Below are 9739 nucleotides of genomic sequence, written 5' to 3'. Positions count from 1 at the left end.
AAACATACTACAATTTCTCCCCTCTTTAAAACAGAAAGACATGGTGGCTGGACAATGGCCCATTGGTAAGATGCTGCCTGCGCAAGCATGGGGACTTGAGTTCAGATCCCCAGCACCCACATAAAAAGCTGAACACAATAGCACACAACTGGAATTCTAATACTAGGTAGTCATAGACATGCAGATCACTGGATCCTGCTGGCCAGGTAGCTGACCAGAACTAAGGATCTCCAGGATCAATGAAAGAAAGACCCTGCCCCAAAAAAATAGAATGGAAAGTTCCTGAGGAACAACACATCACAACACAGACCTCCGGCTTCACATGCAACACACACACACACACACACACACACACACACACACACACACACATATGCACACATTTGAGCATATCTCCCAAGACATATGTACACATAGAAAGATGAATAGATAGATAGATAGATAGATAGATAGATAGATAGATAAAAAAATAGATAGATAGATAGATAGATAGATAGATAGATAGATAGATAGATAGATGATAGACAGACAGACAGGTAGGTAGGTAAGTAGGTAGGTAAGTAGGTGGACAGGTAGACAGACAGACAGACAGACAGACTAGCCCTCTTACTATGCTTGCAATGTCTACTACCCAGTTGGACAAAAGTCCTCTACTGATGCTCTCTCTTCTTCCAGTTACTCCAGATCCCACCACATTCTCAGTGTAGATCGTAAGCCAACAAGAATCAGCTTTAGGATACATCTCATATGACCAAGTGCTATCTTTTGACACAGTCCACTGCTGCCTCCAGAACAACTTCAGTTGGCCTCAAGATGCCAAAAGATTCAGGTTTGGCTCCTGCTCGGCACTGCCTTTCCATCCCCTCCTTCTCCAGCTCCAAGAGCTAGCTGACCTCATGTCCTGTCATGGTTCTCTTATTCTCTCACACCAGCCCCCAGCTTGTCCTCTGCTGTTCTTCAAACACACCTTCTTCACAGGCCTCCTCAGGGCTCTCATCACTCCCTTCATCTCCTTCTGCAATTTTGATAAAATGTCACGTCGCCCCACCTGACCACCCTATGTGAGGTGCCCAAACTCACTGCCTTTCAACTTCATCCCCACGAAATTTACCATTTGCTAAAATATGACAACGTTCACTTATTTAGATTTTTTGAAAGTCCACTTCTGCTTTCAAATTTACCCATGAGAGTGCATGTTGGCTTAACGTCTAACCCTTCCAGAAGGTAGCAATCTGGATGTTTGTTGAGATACAGAGACTCCTAGTTACTGGCTAAATAATGATGGGATTTTTCTGTTTAAATTCTTTTTTCTCATCTGTTGAGTCACTACTGATCCAAAACTCACATCTCCTTCCAAATCAAATAATTTACTGTACATGAATCCACAGGCAAGTTGGGAGAGTGGGCAAGTGCAGATATCAGCTTACACTAGCCAAAATTGTATATTGCTCTAATAGGTGTTCACAAGACAGGATCAGACACGGGAACTTGTGTGGCTGTTTACAAATATTTCATGGTTGAAAGAACAGGTGCTGGAGGACACTGTCACCAATTTGCTAGGAAAGCATTCTCGAGTTTCCTCTCTAATTATGGAAAAAATGACACACTAAGGGAACCATCACTCCTACTCTCTAAAAACAGCTGAGCAGCCAGATGCGTAAGACCTACATTCAGGAGAAACAACATCACGAATAAGATCCGCAAGCACTTTAGCAATGAAACTAAAAGGGATTCATAACTTACAAGCCCCAACAAGGTCCCTCGTCCATCATGTACCTAAAAAATGTTTCCAGGGCTCCTGAAGAATGGCTCCACATCCAGTCATCAGAACTTTTGGGGCACCTCCAACAACACACTAGGTTTCCTTGTTGGGGTTGTTTACAGATGCACTTGCTGTGGAGATAACTTTGTGAGATGAGTGGAAAGTTTTGATTCACAGATGGAAAGAGATAGGGAAGAGAAAACATTCTAGAAAAGAAACTGACAAGAAGTAGCAGGAAAAAGGGAGGCAGAGGAAGAAGGGCAGGCTGACAACCCAGGAAGTCTCTCCATCACTTTCCAGCCAGCACTACTCTTGGAATAAATGATTCTCCAATTTCCTTCCACACCAGTTGAGTCTGTCAGGGGAAAACAAGGTGGTTGAGTACTTGGGATCATTTCAGTGAACACAAGCAAATATAGCAAACCTGTTTGAAGATCAGCTGTCTCCACAGAGCAGGATTTGGCGATGGCCTCCTGGACTTATCTTCCCATTCTTACATTCTATGAAGCTACTTTCTAGAGTGAGCTTTCTAAAATACAAGTCATATCAAATTTTAAAAGTGTCTCCTCACTTAGCATAAACCCCCAAGTCCCCACTGTGGTCTCTGAGGTAGATCTAGGCCTTTGTTTTCAGGTAACAATTCTGATTTATGACTATTAAGGGGCCTCCCCAGATCCCCGATGAACCTTCCCCCACAGGATCAGTTCTCTGGTAAAACACTATCCCCAGAGAGCCCACCTCCTTCACAAAATGACTCTTTCGGTACCTCATCATTTTCCCCAGCAACTTGCTGTTCTAATATTTTTTTAATTAAAATATTTTCATACAATGTATTTTGATCATATCTTCTCCTATCCCAACTCCTCCTAGGTTGTACCTATCTCATTATCCACCCAACTTCATGTTCTTTCTCTTTCATTCTCAAAAACACAAACAAAAAAACAGAAAACACTAATAAAGCAAAAAGCAAACTGAAGAAAGAGATCAGTAATACAAATAATACTTTTTAAAAAGCACACAAAAAATATGGACTCTGTTTTGGCTTAGCCAAGCATTTCTGGGCATAGGGCCTGCCCTCACATGTAGCTGAGAAACCTAGTGACGCTCTACTGAAGAAAAGTGATTTTCCCTTTCCTAATAGGCATCAGTTGAAAATAGTTTCTTGTTTCCAGAGAGAAGTTTGTCTACTTCCCCTTCTTAGTGATGGACCCTCATCTGGCTTGGCCCTGCAAGCCTGTGTATGCTCCCTCACCTCTGGAAGCACCTGTTGTGATGGGAAGACACTGCTTCCTTGGTCTCTTTCATCTCCCCTGGCTCTTAAAATCTTCCCGCCTTTTCTGCCTCACAATTCCTGGGCCTTGAGGGGAGAGCTTTAAGAAGACATCTTACTAAGAACTGCATGTTCCAAAGTCTCTCACTCTCTGAACACTGACCGCCTGTGAGTCTCTGTTAGTTCCCATCTACAAAAAGAAAAAACTTCTCTATGAAGTCTGAGTAAGGCACTGATTTATGGGTATAGAAGTGCGTCATTAGGAATCGTTTTATTGCTATGTTCCTTTAGCTAAATAATAAGTTGTCCCCCAGCCCATGACCCGTCCCATCTCAGCTGTTTGACCACTTTAGCTGCATCAGGTGTTGGCCCATCTCATAGGATGGGCTTAAATCCAGTCTCTCTGACTAAGCTAATACTCTGTGAAAACCATCCTTTGTCATCTTCCTTTGCATATGTTCCACAATGCAAACCATGCCTGGCAGCTGGCAGTGGCCCCATCAATATCTGATGGGAGGGAATGAGTTTGGCCCTGAATGGAAGGATTCATGCCAAACCTGCACTGCCCGTTAGCTGAGTCAGTGATTTACAGAAGTAATGAGGAAAGCAGTATTTTCATGCTGTCAAACAAAACATATTTTACTTCTGGTGCTCTGCTAGCTTCTAGGTGCTATGGGCATTCACGTGGACTGTACCTCTAAGACAAACCCTGCATATATATATGTTCCTGGCAGTCAGGGTTCTCTGCATACTGCTGCCCACAGCTGCATAGCACAGGTTCATGGGCTTCGCTTGCCTGTTATAAAGAACAAGGAGTCTGTGCTTTTTTTTAGAATAAAGTCTTGAAAACCACATGACATAAAAACAGAGGTCCCCAAATCCCAATGCAACCCACTTGGTCAGACCAAGCCACATATTGCCATTGTATTACACAATTGAATGTCTAAGGATCTAAGAGATCCAAGTTCATGTTCACGTTCAAGTTCATGTAAGTAGTAAGTGCTATTGCCTGAACTGATAGTGCACATCTGTCTGGTGTACATCTGTCTGGCACCAAAAAAAAAAAATTATCAATGCTACCTTATATAATCAATGAGGATGCCAGTCTTTACAGAGAAACAAACCTACTTCAATGAACTTTTAAAATAGCCCATGTTCCAAAAAAGGAAACACAGAGTGATCAGGCCTGGTAAGCACTGGTTCCCACTATTCCCTTACAAAGCCTGTAAACCAGTTTGATTCCTCCCTTGGCCAGAACTGAGGGAAGTCTGTTTTCAACTTTTTGTTGTAGACAGATTTGTTTGAAACACCTCCACCAACAGAAAAAAACTATCAGCACTTAAACTATTAACAAACTAGACCCTCCATCCACAGGTTTGAGAAGATCTCCAGGCTTCTCGGGCTCCCTTTCCCCTCAGGCACTTATGGTTTAACTCCCTCAAGTTCCTATTCTGCTCTGTCTGTCTCTGAGAGAAACTCAGGGTCCCAGCAAGGAGCTATGCAGCACCCAGAACCATAAGCCCCACTGTATCCATCACTAGGCCTTCAGCAGTGGTGAAAAGCCTCCAGAATAACCCTGGCATGTACCAGTTATACCAACACTCAGACTCCTGGTTCTCCCTGCCTCTCCTTTGCACATCACAAGAGAAATCCCTTTATCTAATTTGGGCTGCTCTTGGTTTCTTTCTAACTCTAGTTTTATTTCTAGTATTATTCCTAGACTACCTCTCATTACTGGAGTCTATGGTGCACACAAAGCAGGCAGAGCTGACAGCCCAGTGAGAATGAAGAGTGAAGAACCTAGAAGTGACGAGACCAACTTCTGCTGATCTCAGAGCAGGTCCACGGCTACGGATGTTCCATGCAGAGTCACTTCCCTCCCTCGGGGTGGGGGGGAGGATAAAGAGGCAGTTGTGTTGGGGGAGAAGCTCCTGATTGAGACCTAGACAGAACATCTGTCTCCTAGATCCTGGAAGGGAAGACTTCAGCAAAGAATAGCCAGACCCTTACCAAAAAACAGCTTTGAACAGAAATGTGTAGGCTTAAAAAAAACTTCTTTAGGCATCAGTACAGAGTCATGAAGACACAGGAAGAACGTCTAAAAATCCCCCTAAACTGTACTGGCCACAGTCAAGTTCCTGAGTCAGCATGTCTTGAATAAATCACAAACCAAGAGAAAAAGAAAAAAAGAGTCAGAGGAACAGGGCAGCTGGAGAGAGGACACTGAGGAATCGATTCTAGGTGGGGTCAGAGAAGCTCAATCCCAACCACTCAGGCCCCTTCTGAGGCCCTGCAAGACTAAGAAACCTAAACTCTCTTGTAACTGAAGCAGAGCTCGGTCTCCTGCTGAGTGGTTGTTGAGAAGTGACTGGGTCATATGCAACTACCTTCGACACAACCTGGCACATACACTTAACAAGTTGTAATTAGGTGAGTGTATGCCTTTCCTTGAATAAAGGCCTGACTTCCAGGGTCCAGAGTTTTCTAAGAACCATCAAAGGGATGGATTTGCAATACTGTCTGAAAACATCCATCATTCTGGGACGGATTTGCAGTACTGTCTGAAAACATCCACTCATCATTCTGGGACGGATTTGCAGTACTGTCTGAAAACATCCATCATTCCGTTCCCTAGAGTCACAACCAAACTCTATCAGCCTTGCACCACAGTTTCTCTGCAAGTTGCCTGAGTCGTGCATAAAGCCATCCTCACCTCACTGTGTCTCAGGAAGTCATTCATTGGAGGGTCACAGGTATAAAATGACTCTCAATTTTGCTAGGGAAACATGCATTTCATATTTTAAATAAGTTCTGTTGGTCAAGGCTCAACCAGATGGGGCATGAGAAGCAGGCTGTCTTGAGTTTTGCTGTTATTCTTGGGCCCTGTTTTACTTTAGCCTGGGGTCAAGAGGGAGAAATAGTTTCAGACCCAAAAGAATTGGTGAGCTCTCAGCCAGATTGTTACCGTCATGGACACCGGTTGCCTGCAACCCATCAAGATGGCTAGGGTAGCCAAAGTGCTGGGCAGGACCTGTTCATAGGGACAGTGCATGCAGGTGCCAGTGGAATTTATGGATGATGCCAGATGCTCTATTATCCGAAAACGTGAAAGGCCAGGTTCAAGAGGGTGATCTGCTCGCCCTGTTAGAGTCAGAAAGAGAAGCTTGGAGGTTGGGCTGACCTTGCTGCTGGGTCCTGGCAATCCACTACTTAGCCCATGGAATGACCTGCAACTGTTAAATAAAGCACTTGTATTTTTTAAAAAAAAAAAAAGATCAATGGTGTTGGTGCCTGAAAGAGAACAGTGCTCCTCAGTAAATAGCTGATCTGCCCCTACTGGGGCAAGTTTCTCATCTACAGTGAAAATTATATTTACTGTTCACTCAGAATCTCATCTTTTTGAACAATCGCCCTGAGATCAAAAGTAACTCAGCGCAAAGCCTATGCTGTGACCAGATAAGGAAGGTAAGAAGACTGACAGTAACAGCCAACGCCGAGGTGACAAGCTCCGAGGCAGCCCTACTGGGTTCACTGTGCGAGCATGGTCACAGATTCCACCAAGCAGCCCTTCAAACTGCCCTGGCTCACCTTTACCTGCTGAACCCTCTGCCTGCCCACTTGCTCCCCTCTTAAAGAAGAGCAAAGTCAGGTGCCATACCAATTAATTTAGAGAGAGGGGGGGAGAGAAGGAGGCAGGGAGGGAGTGGGGAGAGGGAGAGAGAGAAAGAGAGAAAAAAGAAAGAAGGAAGGAAGGAAGGAAGGAAGGAAGGAAGGAAGGAATGAAGGAAGGAAGGAAAGCTATAATTACAGAGAACTTCGGGTCTCCACTATGTTCCCACACCCAAACTGAGAGGAGTATATGTGAGGAGTGATATCCAGGCCGTGTTTCTGCTTCTGCTGATTGGTGGCTATTGAAGACAGATGTTATATTATTGATCAGGTCTCGGTAGCATATCTCATAGGTCCAAAACAACACCTAGAAGTGTCACTCCAAACACTTGGTCCATTACTTACTGCATGACTCAGCTCCTGGTACGGGAGATGGAATCGCGGGAAGGAAGTCAGGGTCAGTTATACATGGATGGAAATAATAATAATCTCAAAAACACCTGCACTTGTAAAGAGTCAGCCAACACTTGGAAACATCTGCCCAAATGTTCTCTAATTTGTCATGTAAAGTGTGTTGCACGGCAATTATTTTGAAACACACGATATCTTCATGTTTGTGATCAAAATTTAAGTAATTATTCTCTAATTAGAGAGACCCCTCCTCCAGTCAAATGTGAGTCAACTTTTTCTTGGTATTTCAGTGAGCCAGAATAAACACATGAAAATGTTACCATGGAGACCAAAATCACCAGAAGGACCCAGCCTCTCATTAAAAAATTGACACACCATTGGGGGAAAATAGATGGATTTTGTAGTTATTTTAAGGAAAATCATGTCCCAAATGTTGAGGTTAAGGCAGCTACCTCTTCTCCCCCAGAGAAAAGGTCTCCAGTGAAAATGGCTTGAATAAACGCCACAGTTATTTATAACAACCGTCTGGTTAGGGGACTTATTTGCTATTTGTCAAGCAAATGTCCCCAAGGATTAAAGAAGCCCAAAGAAAATATTTTTAAAATAATAAATGAATGTTTTCTGGGGTGGGAGGCAGCTATATTTGTATTCAGCACCATGACTGCTGGATTGAGTCCTCAGAACCAAGGTCACTGTGACTGGATAATTCTGCTGTGAGATCGGAAGACCACACATGTCCTAGCTGGCCTGCCCAGAACAGAGCCAAGTTTTCCTAAGTTGATACCCATAATAGTAAACTTAAAAAATAAAAATAATAAAAATAAAAATAGACACCAAGAAGCCCTAAGGCTTGAGTCTACAGGCACTGGTTTCTCTCTTTGTCATTCCTTTGGGTTTAGGGAGAAGATGTAAAAGGAAGAGATTTAACATCTCAAATGTAACCCTGAGAAATGCTATCCTCATTTTTAAATATGGAGGCAAATGAAGAAATCCTGCTTGGGTTTTGTTTGTTTTTATTTGTTTGTTTGTTTGTTTGTTTGTTTTCCTTAAGAAACAAAACTTCTCTTCCAGGAGAAAGTTGTTAGTATCATCACTGCTAACCAGCTGCCTTCCTTAAGCCTCCCAGGGTTGCAATGGGAGAAACCTAAATGTATTGTGATACACAGGGTTGGGTAGAGGGAAAAAGATGTCTTCAATCACCCAGAGAGGCCATTTCTACTTAGAAGTCTGCTGCCAGGTATCCCAAGACATGTCTTTATTTTAAATGTTTCTATTTCTATTCAGGCATAGGTATTTGGGGGGGGGGAACATTAATTTTAGTTTAATATATTTTATTTTAAATATGTACTTACAGCCAGGCGGTGGTGGCGCACGCCTTTAATCCCAGCACTTGGGAGGCAGAGACAGGTGGATTTCTGAGTTCGAGGCCAGCCTGGTCTACCGAGTGAGTTCCAGGACAGCCAGGGCTACACAGAGAAACCCTGTCTCGAAAAAAAAAATATTTACTTACTTTAAAATGCTGTATTAAAACATTGTTTTTCTTCATTATTGAATTTTTAGGCCCCTGAAACTTGTGAGAAGCAAGTACATCCTTGGACTCTCCCCATCTTCTCTAGGGGTCTGTCAGGGCCATTGAAATCAAGACATCAGGATATTGCTCAAGAAGAGCCAATGTCGGGACAGCCGAGGAGCCAGGAGCCCCATCCGGGTAGCAGCTTCTGCTCACAACACTTCTGCTCAACAGATCAGTCCAAAGCAAATCTACAAACTCAAACCTAAACTCCAAACTGACAGGCAAGCTTGGCCTGCTGGCTTTGGCAGTGCTTTTTCTAGACCCTGTGTGCCCTTTTCCCATGCCTCTCTTTGTTCTGAGTTAACTGAGGGTGACAATGTCACTTTTCTCCTGGGCTTCCTGGGGACTCAGTGGAGTGATTACATCAGGAAGGAGAAACATGGAACATATGATCATGGCTACTCATTACTATTCCCCAAACCTTGGCTACTGCATTCATTTGCCTCTGGGAACCTTGGTTTATTCTTGTGTTAAAAAAGGACTCTTCTAAGGATACCAGAAACATCAAGGATCCAGAAATAGGTTAACGTCATCCTCACAGCCACCACAACTATAATTGCTATCTTATCATCTCACTTCTCGAAGACCCCCAGTGATGGCTCTTTTTACATCAGTTTGATGCAAGCTTGAGTCATCAAAGAGGAGAGAGCCTCAGTGAGAAAATAGTCCCTAAGACCAGGGCTGTAGGCAAGCCCGTAGGACATTTTTCTTAATTCGTAATTGATGCGGGAGGGTCCAGCTCATTGTGGGTGGTGCCACCCCTTGTATATTGGTTGTTTAAGATGCCACCCCTTGGTTGTATAAGAAAGCAGACTGAGCAGGCCATGGGCAAGCCAGTAGGCAGCTCCATGACCTCTGCTTCAGCTCCTGCCTCCAGGTTCCTGCCTTGAGTGTCTGCCTTGACTTCCCCTGGTGAAATAAACCCTTTCCTCCACAAACTGCACAGCAGGAACCCTGACTGAGACTTTGACAATAATTCCCCTTCTCTTCCTCCTCCTCCTCTTCCTCCTCCTCCTCCTCTTCCTCCATCTCCTCCTCTCTCCTCCTCCTCCTCTTCCTCTTCCTCCATCTCCTTCTCTCCCTCCTCCTCCTCTTCCTCCTCCTCCTCTTCCTC

At 43.9% G+C, this 9739-nt stretch overlaps 1 pseudogene; it reads left to right on the top strand.

Moving 5' to 3' along the window:
• Window positions 1-6001: 6001 nt before the first annotated feature.
• On the top strand, window positions 6002-6212 carry LOC114613414 (annotated as a pseudogene).
• Window positions 6213-9739: the final 3527 nt, after the last annotated feature.

The sequence above is a fragment of the Grammomys surdaster genome, unplaced genomic scaffold, assembly GCF_004785775.1.
Source record: "Grammomys surdaster isolate TR1022 unplaced genomic scaffold, NIH_TR_1.0 126219, whole genome shotgun sequence".
Lineage (NCBI taxonomy): Eukaryota > Metazoa > Chordata > Mammalia > Rodentia > Muridae > Grammomys > Grammomys surdaster.
The sequence above is the reverse complement of the archived record's forward strand: the minus strand, read 5'-3'. Positions and strand labels throughout refer to the sequence as shown.